We start from the raw sequence: 16,091 nt of genomic DNA, 5'->3' as shown, positions 1-16,091 counted from the left end.
ATTTTTATGGAAATAGAAACTAAATTTTCCAAAACAAAACAAAATGTTGGTTAAAAAAACGAGTTGTATAGAGTGGTAAAAAACGTCTGGCCAAATGAAAAACAGCTGGAATCTCACAGTCTCTGCAATAAGGTTTTAAGTTCAAATATTTGCAAAAAAAAAAAAAAAAAAAAAAAGAATCTAGCCTCACAAAGGCTATACAGTTGGAAAAGGGAAGAGTATTTAATAGTTTTTTCAGACAATTGTGGATATTCTTTGATATATCACTAAAACTTGACCAGTAATAGTTTCTTAAAGGTTTGTTGTGAAGTTTCTATCGTAGCTTAGTGCTAATGAACCCGACTAGTGTCCCGAGGACATGGCTTCAATTCCTGGTCCTGCTTCATGGGTTAAGGATCTGGCATTGCCATGAGCTGTGGTGTAGGTCATAGACGCAGCTCAAATCTGGGGTTGCTGTGGATGTGGTGTATGCTGGCAGCTATGGCTCCGATTCGACCCCTAGCCTGGGAATTTCCATATGCCATGGGTGCAGCTCTAAAAATACAAAAAAAAAAAGGGGGTTACTTGTAATTCTGCACATTTATCAATAAAATTTTTGTTCTCTATTACATTAAAATCTATTTGGCCTATCTTACGATTTTGGTGGATTTTTTTACCTGTGTGTGATATTTATAGATCAAATGTTTATCATTTGCATGACACTGTTTCACTGGGTTATGCAAATCTTTCCAATTTTAGCACGTTTCATTATACAGTATAATAACGTATGTGTTACAAACCCACCATTCACATCAGAAAAATCTTTAGTTATTGAGAGGCTTTCAAGCTCAATGCGGTGGCTACAATTTTTTTTTTAATTTAATTTTTTGTTTGAAAACTTCAGTTCAGTCAATGGCAACAAAGACTGTCGTTTGTTTTTCTTAAAGCACTTCCTCCATTGTCACAGAAAATATTAAAGATTGATTGTCCAGGGTTGATATTAATGTATTAATCTGCCTCATCAAGGTCATTCTTCTGTGAAACTGACATTTTTTGTCATTGGGAGCATGTGGAGTGAAGGGACACTGGTTTGTGCCCCGGTGTTAATGTTGTTTTACCACCACTATTTGTGCACGATTGGGGCAAATGTTAACACGGTGAAAAAAGCAAGGTTCAGCTTCCTGTGCAAAGAGTTTTGACCTTGAAGACCCCGCCCCCGAAAATCCTTGGGGAATCCCAGAGACCCATGGGCTATGTTTTGAGAAACACTGGTATGAAATATTGTGAGTGTTGTTTTCCCTTCCCCATATTTTACGAAAGTCAAAATAAAACAACACACACAAAAAAAACTTTTTTTTTTTTTTTTTTTTTTGCTTTTTAGGGCCACACCCGTGGCATATGGAGGTTCCCAGCCTAAGGTTCCAATTGGAGCTACAACTGCCAACCTACGCCATAGCCACAGCAACCTCAGATCCGAGCCGTGTCTGTGACCTACACTACAGCTCATGACAATGCCTGATCCTTAACCCACGGGGCGAGGCCAGGGATCGAACCCGAAATCTCATGGTTCCCAGTTGGATTCGTTTCCGCTGCACCATGACAGGAACTTCAGCTATTTTTAATGCAAGATCTAGTTATTTTGCCCCAACGTCTCCAGCTAGCCAAAGCCAGAAAAGGAAGTCTCTATTTCATTATTCACGTGGCCAGGGTTGTATATCAAAACATAAATCTGATCCTATCTCCTTTGTGTAAACATGCATAAACCCTTCTTGAATTTTCTGCCACTCTGAGGATAAAATTAAAACTCTTTGCAGGGTCTCTTTATGGGTCTTCTAAATACTCTCGCTTGCTTCCTTCCCTAGAAATCTCTCTCCTCCAACGTAATTTATTCCCCCTTACTTTAATAACTTCTTTATAGCTTTCTGGTGTCACCTTTGGCAGGTTGTCTCATATCTCAAGCCTGATTGGGGTCCCCCCCACCGTGTCCTCAGTGCTGGGATTCCTGTACATCTCACGGTGGCTTGTGACTTCATGTTAAGTATCCTTTTCCTCACTAGTCTGTAAGTTTATGGAGACAGTGACGTCTCTTGCTCTCTGTGATATTACTGGTTAGCAGACATTTGGGTCTGTCAAAATGTCGGCAAGACATTGGTCCTTAAGAAATTTGGTCCATGCCACAAGGTTCTTGATATTTTGTCATATATCCAGAACATCCATGGACTCCATGCCAAAAGGTCCCAGGTATTTAGTCCTGGCCAAAACCACTTGGCATGGACTAAATATGATCATGGCTGATTTTTATGGGACCAAATTTTAAGGACCTTTTGGAGAGGACCAAATGTCTTATGGACCAAAAGTCTTATGGACCAGATGTCTTATGAACATTTTGGACAGGAGCAAATGTCCTGTAAGGACGTAGGATAATCCCACTAACTGTGAAAGTGCTTTTTGCATTATTGGCCTTTTATGTAAATGAGGAATTTGGTATGGGGGGGCTGGGCTGGAAACAGGGATGCTGTATACCTCACTCAAGTTCTATAATCTCAAAATGTTATTAAATAATTAATGTATTAACTGTAACTACAATAATAGATGCAGGATTTCCCGTTGTGGCTCAGCAGCAATGAACCCCACTAGTACCCATGAGGATGCAGATTCAATCCCTGGCCTCACTCTGTGGGTTAAGGATCCAGCATTGCCATGAATGGCGATATGTATGTATCACAGCTGCAGCTCCGATTTGACTCCTAGCCTGGGAGCCTCCATATGCTCACTGCAGGTGGGGCCCTAAAAAAAAAAAATAAAAATTGCACACATTACACACATATTTATGTATTTATATATTTATTTCTATATTTTAAATAATGCAATCATGACTTGCAGTGTCCCGAAACTTGCTCTTGATACAATAATATATGTATAATATTTTTTATGTGGGTAACACAGATTATCCTTCTTAATAACAGCTGTCCATATTCCCTCTGATTTTATTCCATTGCCTGTATAAATTAACTAGTTGTCTACTAATATATACTTGTAGAAAATTTCTCACTAACCACTACAAGTAAAGCATTGCCGAGCGTTTTTAGGCACATATTTTTGTATTGCGTCATTATTTCTACAGCGTAAATTCCTGGAAGTGAGACTCCCAAGTGGACACGCTCCAAAAACCAGTTTCACTGGAAGTGTGTGCTGGTGTTCATGTTCCTGCCCTGTATAATCAATTAAGACATGTCACGTTGCTAAGTAAGTACGGTGCTTTCTTATACTGTTTTTAATGAGTTCTTGGTAAGCTGACTCTCTTTTGACGTCTTTGTCATTTATATTTCTTCTTTCTTGAATTGCCAGTTCATGACCTAGCAGTGTGTTTTTTCCATTGGCCTCCTGCTCTTTCATAATGGTTAAACATTTATTTATATATTGCAAAGAATCATCCAGTGTCTGTTTTATTTTTCATTTGTTTTAAAAAATAGTCTTTTAGCTAATTGATCGTGTTCTCTTGGTTACCTAAATTTACGGTTTTTACACAGCCAAGCCTCTTGTCAATATTTTCCTTTATGGTTATGGTTTTCTTTGTCTTTTTTTTTTTTTTTTGCTCTCTCTTTTTAAACGGAAGTAGAGTTACTTACTTGACACATTGTGTTAGTTTCAAGTGTACAGTGACGTGGTTCAGTTACACGCAGTTAAACACACACATATGCATACACCTATATTTGTATATATTCATTTTTAGATTCTTTTCCACTACAGGTTATCACAGGGTATTGCCTCTAGGGCTACACATTAGGTCCTTGTTGTTTATCTCTTTTACAGTCTGCGTATGTTCATCCAAAACTCCTAATTTCTCTCTCCACCCTCCACCATCCCCTGTGGTTAGGTTTTGATTTTTCTTCTCTGTCTGCGAATCTATTTATGTTTGGCAAATAACTTCATTTTGTCAATGAACTTATTGGATGTTGTTAGACTCCCAACAGCCAAGAGTCTAAAACATGCCCCTGTTTTCTTCACAGACAAGACCACTGTGTGCACCTGCTGTCTGGAGCCAGAGCTGCGACATGTAGCCGAGAAGCCCACCTCCCGTCTCCTGGGCCCTTGGCCCTTCGTGATGCTGTGCTTTCTAGAATGGCTGAACCAACTTTATCATAAACACTCAGCATGACTTTCAAACATCAAGCATTTCCTCCTATCAGAATTGCTCCTGATTGTTTTCAGTCTGGAATTGAAGAGATGTTTTTGGTGGAAATTTGGGAGGAAGAAGTTACAACTTGAACACACATAAATCTCTCCTGATCAGGCCAATGAATGTGTGTTAAATCAAGACAAAATTGGAATCTTTTGGCTTTATTTTATTTTTTAATTTTATTTTTATTATTGTTATTATTATTATTATTTTTTGGCTGTCCCACATCACATGGGGTTCCTGGGCCAGGGATCAGATCCGAGCTACAACGGTGACCTGCACTGCAGCTGCAGCATTGCCAGCTGGATCCTGGATTAACACTGTGTCAGGTTTAGCTTTGCTTTAAATAGCTTTTACCTGAGATTTGAAGAAAAAAGTTTCATCAATTTTTTTTTTGGTATTCATTTTCTTTCCTTGAGTTCTGAAATTCCTTGTATACTCAACAGCTGGAAACAGTAATTTTCAGCATCATCATCATAACTAAGCATAATAGGATAATAGTTCAAATAGTTCAGATTATGAATAACTGTCTTAATGAATAATGGTTATATTGTTCATTATTATGGCAGTTGCTATGATTATTTTGGGGGGATTAAGAATGCTCCAGAAATGGCATCTTTTTTTCCTAAAATTATGTTATAAATAATGACAAAGATGCCAGAATAACATCACAACATATTTCTACTTTGGGGAGCACACAAAACCATTCTATGGGTAAGATTTATTTTTTTTGTCTTTTTTTGGTGGGGAGGTGGCACTTGCAGCATATGGAGGTTCCCAGGCTAGGGGTCGAATCAGAGCTGTAGCCGCTGACCTACACCAGAGCCACAGCAATGCCAGATCCGAGCCACATCTGTGACCTACACCATAGCTCTCGGCAATGCCGGATCCTTAACTCACTGGGCAAGGCCAGGGATTGAACCTGTATCCTCATGAATGCTAGTCAGATTCGTTTCCACTGAGCCACAACGGGAACTCCCTGGGTAAGAGTTCTTAAAAGCACACTTAGCATTTCTTTTATAGAAGGCAAGGGAATAAAGAGGACAATAAGAGCATGATGTTTCTCAACCTCTAGGAACCCTCGCATTCTAAAGCAAAGTGCAGGAAATTCTAAAATTTTAACATTCAGTTCTCAAACATCTAGTCATGAATGGTTCTCAGTGATAAGTGATGTCATGAGTTAAAAATGATCAGTTTCACATGTCTTAGGTTACAGTGATATGGGTGAAATGCAAAAAAAAAGATGCAAGAGAGGACATAGCGTGACTGGTAATGGGGGGGGGTCGGGGGGACCACTGTAACCTCCAATGAGAAAGTATCGAATGGCATCTAGAAAACAAGACCCTTTAGTCCAAGACCCCACCCCTCTCATCCTCCTGGGAATTTAGGCATTATCTCTATGAGATTATGTGAGATAGGCAGACCTTAAAATTTTAATTTCTTTCAGATGTGACTAACAGGGACATATTTCCCTTGAAAACTCTGCCCAAGGTTTTGAAATATGGCCATATTTCACAATTTTAGAAAAGAAGACTGCTTTTATTATCAATAACAATAAACTTGCATTAAAGATGCCAAGAAAATAAACACACTTTACTGAAAACAAAGCTCAGCTGTCTTGTTTCAAGCTCAAAATATTGTAATGTTTAGTATTACAAAGTTTCAATTTTTATTTAGATTTACATAGAAAATGAAAAAACAGTAGAAAAAGATGAAAAGTGCCCCAGTACAATACATGAAGTGTAAAAATATCAAAAAAAGTAGAAAATGGGAGTTCCCACTGTGGCACATTGTTCCCACTGTTAAGAATCTGGCAATGTCTCTGTGGTGGTGTGGGTTTGATCTCCAGCCTGGTGCGGTGGGTTAAGGATCTGGTGGCATAGGTCGCAGCTGTGGCTCAGATTTGATCCCTGGCTGGGAACTTCCGTATCCCATGGGTCTACAGAATTAAGTAACCCAGGTCACGTGACTAGTAATTGCTGGAACCAGAATTTCAGGCCCCAGAGCTGCATAGCGCCCCTCAATACCTGACATAATACCCAGCACACACCAGGTATGCAGTAGTCATTTAATGAATAAAATGACAAATGATGGGAATCACTTGAGGATGGCATTTTTTGCTAGCAGCATCATCGGAGAGCAGGTGTGGTGAACATCTGACTCTGTTTCACTGTATTCTGTTTATTCTCTTATTTATTTATGCACTTGTTCAGCAGATATTTATTGACTACTTCTCATGTTTGGGAACTGTGTTGGCATCAGGAAAAAAGAAGTAAATGAAAACATGGCTCCCCTTTTCATAAATTACATAGTGTGACGGGAGCAAAGAGCTCTGAATAGTCAAACCCATATTTAGTTACAAACTCTGAGATGTGTAATGCACAGAAAGTGTAGGAATAAAATTGACCACATAATTGGATGGATTTGGATGGAGGGAGGGTGACGTGTGAAGTGAGACCCAAGTGACATTAGCAAGGCAAATAGTGTGGGGACACTACAGGTGACAGGCATTTGAGAGGGTTCCAAAGTGGGGGAGAATCGGGTACTTTCAGGAGAATTTTTTAAAAGCCAGTGTGATGAGAGCTGGGAGCAAAATGTCTCAGGGGCGCAAAGAGGAACACTCGTTACTTTGTAGAATCCAAAATCGATCAGACATGGGAAGAAGGGGCTCTAGAGGGTCTTATGCGGGGAAATGATGTGCTCCTATATTCATCTTATTTTATTATTTTACTTTGTTTTATTATTGTTAGGGCGAGACCTGTGGGATATGGATGTTCCTAGGCTAGGGGTCAAACTGGAGCTGCAGCTGCAGCCTGCACCACAGACACAGCAGCACCAGATCTGAGCCATATCTGCAGCTCACACTGCAGCTTGCAGCAGAGCTGGATCCTTAACCCACTGAGCAAGACCAGGGTTTGAACCTGCATCCTCAAGAAGATTATGTTGGGTTCTTCATCCACTGAGCCACAACGGGAACTCCCCAACGTGCATTTCAAAACATCACTTTTCTTGGTTAGCATCAGAGACGGTGAGCAAATCTCCTGGCCTCAGCTTCTATAAACCTGTAAGTCCTTCTCCTAGAGACACAGTTCCAGAGGTTCAGGTTCCTAAAGGATTTTATGTTACTCCTTTTCTTCGATCTAAAAAACTCTAATGTCTCTGAATACAAGGAATATCTTCGATAACTGCTTTTAAATACCTTCAGCCTCTGATAGCAGAGTTGAAAGCCTAAAACAAGTGTTTAATAATTCATCAGGAATTTTAACCCATTAGAACACATTAAAATGCATATGTTTACACACATGCACACACACATATACACACTGAGGTCCTTGGTTGCATTTCTAGAAGGTTCTTTAGAGGGTTCACACACAGGCAGTGCAAGGCACGGCCTGGGGGCAATTTTATGGTCCAGCCTGAATCTTCACCAGTGAAATTTCCACCCCTGTTTTATAGACTCAATGTTACTCCATCTTAAGATAAGCATCTGGGAAGAATGGAAACACCTGCCCTGGTCTGAGTTCCACATTCTCATGGCTGTAACTCTAGCCTGGGCCATAAAGCTTTAAAGAATGAGACTCTCCCCTGACAGATGCGCCTGTTCGAAAGTTCATAAGGCACAGCAGTCTTCGCTGAGAATTTCCTTTTTGTTTCAAAAAATCCTACTTTGCAATTTTGAACTTGCAAAAGCTATTCTAGCAAAAGGCATTACAGAGAAACCTAATTAATAAAGGCATCCAATGAATGAAGTTTTTTTTTAAGGGGAAAGAGGCATGAACTTAAGACAAGGGCCAATATTCTGAAAGAATTGGTGTGGAGACTGATAAAAAGAACAAATCTTTTGGAGTTTCCTGGTGGCTTAGTGGGATAAGGACCTGGCATTGTCACTGCTATGACAAGGGTTCCATTCTCGGCCAGGATGAAATAGGTGGGCAAAAAAAAGAGGAAGAAGAACCACTCTTTCATGAAAATCAAATGTGAATCCTCAGTACACTGTAGTTACCAATGTGAACTAATGCATTTTATAAGGATTCTTCACAAGGATAAAAATAAAAGGAGGAGTTCCTGCTGTGGTGCAAAGGGATCTGTGGCATCTCTGGAGCGCTGGGATGCAGGTTTGACCCCCGACCTAGCACAGTGAGTTAAGGATCTGGCCACAGCTATTGTGTATGTCGCAACTGCCACTCAGATCTGACCCCTGGTCCAGGAACTCTATATGATGCAGGGTCATCCAAAAAAAAAAAAAAAAGAGTTGCCATGGTGGCTCATCAGAAACAAACCTGACTAGTATCCATGAGAACGCAGGTTCGATCCCCAGCCTTGCTCAACAGGCTGAGGTGTCTGCGAGCTGTGGTGTAGTTCGAAGACAGGGCTTGGATCTGCGGCTGTGGCTCTGGCTTAGGCGGGCAGCTATAGCTCCAATTGGACCCCTAGCCTGGGAACCTCCATATGCTGCAGGTGCAGCCCTAAAAAGACAAGAAACAAAAACAAAACCAAAAAACAAAGAAAGAAAGAAAGAAAAAAGAAAATGATTTGCCACTGAAGCCTGAACTTATCATAAAATTCAATTAACTGGAAGAAGCATGCTACTCTCAAGCATTTTGATTAATTGTCGGTTGTGTAATCATTAGACTCTGATGCACCAACACTAAATGTAAAAACCAAAATCACGGAGCATTTATTGTATCCCCTGGAGTGGGTACAGGATTATACGGATCCAGACTAAACTAGGCTACACAGAAGGAACAGCCTTCTCAAAACACATGAAAGTTTACAAAGTTTTATTGCCATAATTTTCTAATTCCTTTGTGACCAACTTTTTGAAAATACATGAGTGCTATATTTTTTTAAAATCAAACCATGGCATTAACGGAATTATTTAAATAAGTTCTAAAATTCATTGCAACAGGCTTTAGTAATAGATTTTGTGTGAAAAATAGCCCCAGAATGTGTTTCACAAATGAATCAGACATAAAATAATTTATTCATGGCTCTTGGAAGTTCCTGTTGTGGCTCTACAGGTTAAGAATTAGACATAGTGTCTGTGAGGATGCAGGTTCAATCCCTGGCCTCGCTCAGTGGGTTAAGGATCCAGTGTCGACACAAACCGTAGCACGGATTGTAGATGCAACTTGGGTCTGGTGTTGCTGTGGCTGTGGCATCCAGCTGCGGGTCCGATTCTACCCCTAGCCTGGGAATTTCCAGTGGAGCTGGCCGTTAAAAGAAAAAAAAGGAATGCCCGACGTGGCTCTTGTCGTAGCTCCCGTCGTGAATCTGACTAGTATCCATGAGGACACAGGTTCCATCCCTGGCCTTGCTCGGTGGGTAAGGATCTGGCATTGCCATGAGCTGTGGTGCAGGTCAAAGATGTGGCTTGGCTCTGGCATTGCTGTGGCTGCGGTGTAGGCCAGCAGCTGTAGCTGATTCAACCCCAAGCCTGGGAACCGCTATATGCCACAGGTGCAGCCTAAAAAGACAAAAAAAAAAAAAAAAAAAAAAAAAAATTCATGACTCTAAATATCAAGAGTTTAGGTAGACATATTATGTCGTGCACATTTCAGAAAACATTACTTTCACAAAAAAAGCATATTTTTGGAATTGTTTTGTAGATCTGAAACCCAGGAAATATTGAAAACAAAACCCCACAACTGGAAGAAAGACACTGGAAGAAGAAGTGCATTTTCATTCACTTCCTGTAGCCTGATGGCTACTCCTTATAGGAGATATATCATGCGGTGTCCACGCCAGCAGGACTGTCTCATCCATTTGCCCTGCACCTCATTAATGCTCAGGGTTCAAGGCATGATTGAAATGATCCCATCATTTAAATAGACGGCCATAAAATTACTATTATTGCCAAACATTTGTTCCCCACAGCTTTGCTGGAACTTCATAGTGTATTTGGTTAGGAGATTCAGTGTACTTGAAGCTCCCCAAAGTATAACTCCTCTCCAAGGGCGTGGACAGGGGGACAGTATTTGCAAGGATTTTGGATTCATGTCACAACGGGCACTAGGAGGCATTTTGCCACTGCTCTTACCATTGTGACTCTAGCAAGCACATCAGCCACCCACATTTCAAAAGCTTCTTGGTCAGAAGGACATAGTACTTTCCCTGGAGGAGGTCTATTTTGATGTTATCTACAGAATCTGGCATGGAGTCTTATATGTGAAGGGACTCAGAGCATATTTGTTGAAAATGCACTAATTTTCTTTCTTTCTCTTCCATCCACACCCATTGCAGACTTTAGCCTCAGTCTCCAAACGATATTGACAGATCCTTGGTCAAAAAAAATCACATATTTCACATGATTTCTGTTGTTAAAAGACGTATTTCTAGGGTCACAGAAAGGATGATTCTTTGCCCGTCTTTGGGAAGTTGTGCAACATCGATTCACCCAAACTAGAACATAGCCTCTGCTAGTGATGGCCACGCAGTGCCAGAGGAACTGTCACCTGACCTTTCACTCAGGAGAGTCACTGCTAAGTGACCAAGCCCTCTGGAAGCTTCCAAACCCTCCACATGGCACCCCAGGCAGCCGCTGCACCCTGGGCACTGGCACAAGGTGACCATCCATCTTACCGTGACTTGCATACACAATAAAGTCTTGTTTACTATCAATTAATTCACTCACTTTTAGACCTACCTTTTTTTTTTTTTTTTTTTTGGTTGTCGTTGTTGTTATTGTTGCTATTTCTTGGGCCGCTCCCACGGCATATGGAGGTTCCCAGGCTAGGGGTCGAATCGGAGCTGTAGCCACCGGCCTACGCCAGAGCCACAGCAACGCGGGATCTGAACCGCGTCTGCAACCTACACCACAGCTCACGGCAACGCCGGATCGTTAACCCACTGAGCAAGGGCAGGGACCGAACCCGCAACCTCATGGTTCCTAGTCGGATTCGTTAACCACTGCGCCACGACGGGAACTCCCAGGACCTACCTTTTTTAAACCTACTGCAAGTCGGTGTCTTGAGGGTTTTGTTTGGTTGTTTGGTTTTGGTAAAATACTCAGCCTTGGTTCTTGGCTGTCTTCTATCCTTCCTCTTCCAGCTGCTCTCTGAGGGGTGTCTGGGTGTTGGAGGAGTGGGCCGGCTCATGTGACTGCATGGTGGATGGACTTTGGAGGCCTCCTCCATTTGATGTTCAATATTCTTTGTATCCAGGTGGTCCTTGTCCTGTTGGCACCCAAGGCTGAAGTCTATGACTGATGAACTGTGTGGTCTGTCATTTTGGCTCAGCTGACACTGTGTATGGGGGTCATCAATCATGTCCCCCGGATGACACAGTGTCCTCTCTGCTTCTGATGGCTGTGGAACACCAGGTCTCCATCACCCCGCCCCCACCCAGTCCTGTGCCCAGTGGTTCTCTACTGCAGGGTATGGGATGCTCGAGGTTACCAACTAGGGCTCTGTCTGTTTGACCCATCTGTTCTGCTCTCTTACCTGGGCTAAATGCAGCATGTTGGTAGAAGGCTCTGAGCACTGATCTCTAAGAATCATGAATGGAGAATTTGGAGACAAAATTCCTCCTTCTGTCCTCCAAATTACTCTAATTTATTTAACGTATTTTAGCTTCTCTGTGCAGAACCTGGGAAGAGGGAGATTGGAATACATACCTCTGCTCTAGTATTTTCCACCTCTCTACCTCTTGTTTCCTAAACACTCCAGGGAGGAGAAGGCTCTCCTCTCCTGAGTCAGAATCTCTGGGGTAGGGCCTAGGGATCTGTAGTTTAACAAGCTCTCCAGGTAATTCTTACGCAGCTAATGCTTGAGAACGACTAAATAGGTCATCTTTTTTCTTAATCCATCATGACTAGGCTTTAATGGAAAACAGGTAATCCTTTCCAAATAGAGAGAAATTTATGGTTAGAGTCTCCCATCGTTAACCCTTAACAGTTGAAAAGGGAAGGAAATACTGTCTTGAATAATCTCATATTATTTGAGCTGGAGCTCAGATTTTGAATTAATTCCATGACAAATCCTAATCCCTCTCCACCCAAATTCTTCTTTCATCCCCCCAACCAAGAGGCTACCCTGGGCCAGTGAATAAGAAAGTCATGATCTTAGAAAGAAAATAAGAAAAGCCCATTCATTATTGTCCTAGCTATTGAGCTCTTACAATACGCAACGAACCATATGTAGCATCCAATATCACTGCCATTAGAATGCACTTGGTGACAACTTGGCCAGGTACTACTAAGGTGAACACTTTGGTCCAAGGCAGCATCCTGTGACTTAGGGATCCTGTTATGTATCCTATACTGTTTGGATGCACATCAGTGAGTTAGGAATCACTCATTCGCCCATTGTCTGCCTGTGGACTTTCATATTTATTACAAAAGACTCTGGGGTGTTCCACCTGCAGTGACTCATGGTTCACGTCCTCTTTTATGGCATAATAAGGTTTGCCTTCCTCCTCTGCACCACCTCTGAGAAATACCAGTGGCTGAGGCTCATCCCAGCTCTAGCTCCTCTGGTGAACTCTTCACACTGCGTGGACACTGAGGGAGGGGGCTTCTTTCTCCTTTTTGATGGATAGAATACAGACTTCAGAAACTATATCTAGAAAAAACATTCCTGTTGTTTATACCTGTTGGATTCTTCAATATTTTGTTTAACACAATTTAACCATCACAATAATTTCCTGCCCCCTAACTCTTGCCAGTGACCAGGTATCAGCACCAGAGTCTTACAGATGAACTCTTTCCAACTCTGTGGATGTAGACCCCTGGCTCTCTAGCTTAGGTGTGTGTCAGCATCATCTGGAAGGCTGGTTAAACAAGAGCTTCCTGGAACCTTCATCATACTGCAGTATGATGTGATAGGAAGACATACTTCAGTATGTCATGTCTTATCTTCCATGTAGTTGGAAGAATAATGGCCCCCAAATGCTGTTCACATCCCAACACCTGTAGCACGTAAGTATGTTACCTTACATGGCAAAGGAGAATTAAGTTTGCAGATAGAATTTAGGTTGCGTCAACCTTAAAATAAGGAGATTATCCCGGACCATCTAGGTAGCCCCGAGATAGTCACAAAGATCCTTACATGTAGAAGAGGAAGGCAGAAGTAACCAGGGTGATGTAATGTGAGAAGAACTCAACTGCCTGTTGCTGGCTTTGAAGATGGAATGATGTGGCTGGGAGCCAAAGGGTTCGGGCAGCCTCTAGGAACTCGAAAGAGCAGGGAAAAACATACCCCCACAACCCTGAACTTCCAAAAGCAATGCAGCCCCGGTGAAAGCTTGATTTTAGGCCAGTGGGAGCCTTTTCAGGTTTTTCTGACCTCAAGAACTATACATAGGAATATATTTGTATGTTTTTCCACTGAGTTTGTGGTACTTTGTTACAGCAGCAATAGAATACTAATACAGTAGGGCTGGAGAGGGTCCAGCGATACTGATGCTGCTGGTCAGGGGCTATCTTTTAAGAAACAAGACGTAGGCTTTCCTTGGACATCTTTACTCTCTGAAGACTCTTCTGGTTATGGCAGGCAGACCTTAGGGCCACCTGCATCATCCACTCCTGGACTTCTCCTGTATGATCCCCTCTTACTGAGTGTGGGTGCAACCCAGGTCTCGCTTCTAACAGAGAGAATATGGCAAAGTGTTGGTATGTTACTTCTCTGTGGTGTAAGAGTCTGTCTTGCTCACAGACTCTTTATTTTTCTCTGCTGTGGTCTTGGAAGAAGCAGGTTGACATACTGTATAAAGACCTATGGAGAGGATCCCATGGCAGTGGACTCTGGGTGGCCTCTATTTGCTGATATACAGTAAGAAGTCAAGGAATTCAGTCTTATAGTTGCAAGAAATTGACATCTGCTAACACTTGACTGAACTGAAAAGAGGATTCACTTCCAGTTGAGTCTCCAGATGAGAACACAACCCCATCTTGATTGCAGAATAAACAGAAGACCCAGTTAAGCTGTGCCCAGACTCCCGATCCATATAAACTGTGCGAGAATAAATGTATGTTGTTTTAAGCAATTCAGTTTTTGGTTATTTGTTACACAGCATAGAAAACTAATAGTATAGTCCAGAGACTGGAATAGACACAGGTCACTGCGTGTGGATCGTGTCTGTTGTTCAGTTATTGCAACTAAAATAAAGCTACTTAAGGATAAACTAGTAGATTGGAATTAACATATACACAATACTATTTATAAAATAGATAAGTAACATGGACCTACTGTGTAGCACAGGGAAATCTACCCAATACTCTGTAATAACCGATATGGGGAAAGAATCTGAAGTAGGTATATGTATATGTATAACTGATTCCCGTTGCTGTACACCTGAAACTAACACATTATAAGTCAACTGTATTCCCATAAAATTTTTAAAAAATAAAAAAATAAAGCTACCACTTAGGGAACATATTTTTTTTTTAATTTTCCCACTGTACAGCAAAGGGAACATATTCTGTATGGCTGGCATTGAAAGATCCTGAAAGTTGTATACTCACTATCTTACAGAATCTTCGCAATAGCGATTATCCCACTGCACATATAAAGAAATGGAGGTCCCAAGAGGACAAGCTGGTGTCCCTGAGTCATTAAGGAACAGAGCCCGGATTGAAATATGCACTCGTCTATCTTCCAGAGTTATACCCTAAACACCGGTACAGGGGCACGACCCTGAAGTGCAGGCGGCCAAGGAAGAGGCACTTGCGGCGGCCCAGGGGCTCATGCCCGTCACAGTCAGCGACAACCGTGGCTTTCCCTCCTCAGGATCCACCCGAGGCATGGTCTGGGAAATCGGAACTGAGAGCAGCAACACCCAGAATTTTCTGTTCATTCCGCCTGCAATCCTTCCTTAGCCCTCCGGCCTCAGGGTATCTGAGACATCCTCCAACACCTCCTAAGTTCTGTGTCCCGCAAGGGGGCTGAAGCAGTGACCCTCCTTGCAGAAATTTAGAACATAGTTAAAGAAATAAAACTTTAACAACAAAAAACACTTGTGCCAAAACATTTAAAATCTGGAAAAGGGAGTATTTGACAAGACCATTTGTCCCCATAACCTATTTCCCTTAATTTTGCTCATAATGGGTGGTTTCTGCACCTTCATGAGTCCAAGGATGAGCTCCCAATTTTAGGCAGACCCACGCGGTTGTGGCCACATTCGTAACGGTCTCATTTGTGAATCTCAGCACACCCGTTGAGTTTGATGAAGTGAAAAAATTAGGAGCTCAGAAGGTCATTCAGCTCCGCGACTGTGTGTAAAAACAATTAATGCACACCTCCATAATGTGCTGAGGAAGTGTCCTCCCGTAATATCCGATTCAAGACAACCAACAGGACTAACCCGGTGCTTTGTCTGGAGAGACATCTGAAATACATCAAGGAAATAAATTAACTGTCAAAAGCTTCATTTATTCTACTGAGATTATGAAATGCTCCCAGAGAATTCGTCTGGAAGATGTGGCTGCAGGAGCTCTGAGTGGAGCTGCAGTTAATACCCACCGTGGAAGGTCTCCAGGTAGCTGGGGTGAGGAAGCCCAGGACGAGAGGAATGAGGCAGACCCAGCAGAGCCATGGAGCTCGGAAAGGCAAGACACTGGGAAAAGCGAGCTGGGGCAAGCAGTGGCCAGGGTTGAAGTAGCAGCACAGCTGATGTGGTTGTGGTAAACGCCTCTATTCAGTTTTTATTGAGGAAATGTCATCCTCCGCCCAGTTTTTTCAAAGGTGTCAACTCTCGACCCCCGTTTTCTCCCAAGATAATTATTTTGTGGGTGGTAGGTCGGGGGACGTTGGGGATGGGGCAAAGGTTAGATGTTAAGGGTTCTCCTTTTCAAACACTGGACTTGTACATTGCAGTGGCTCAGGGATAAAACCACAGGCCAACGGGGTGAGGTGGTTCATTCTATTCGAGAACAGAATGAGCCACGGGTGACAAAGGGCATCCATGAAAGTTGGGCTCCATGAGGAAGAAAATG

The 16,091-nt window shown here is 42.1% G+C and overlaps 1 long non-coding RNA gene across 1 annotated transcript; it reads left to right on the top strand.

Moving 5' to 3' along the window:
* LOC110257590 lies at positions 3,137-4,323 on the top strand. The gene is made up of 2 exons (XR_002340411.1): positions 3,137-3,225; positions 3,990-4,323. It is a non-coding gene; the product is annotated as an uncharacterized LOC110257590 (long non-coding RNA).

The sequence above is a fragment of the Sus scrofa genome, chromosome 18 (assembly GCF_000003025.6).
Source record: "Sus scrofa isolate TJ Tabasco breed Duroc chromosome 18, Sscrofa11.1, whole genome shotgun sequence".
Taxonomy (NCBI): domain Eukaryota; kingdom Metazoa; phylum Chordata; class Mammalia; order Artiodactyla; family Suidae; genus Sus; species Sus scrofa.
Note: the sequence above shows the minus strand (reverse complement) of the source record. Positions and strands in the feature narration are given on the sequence as shown.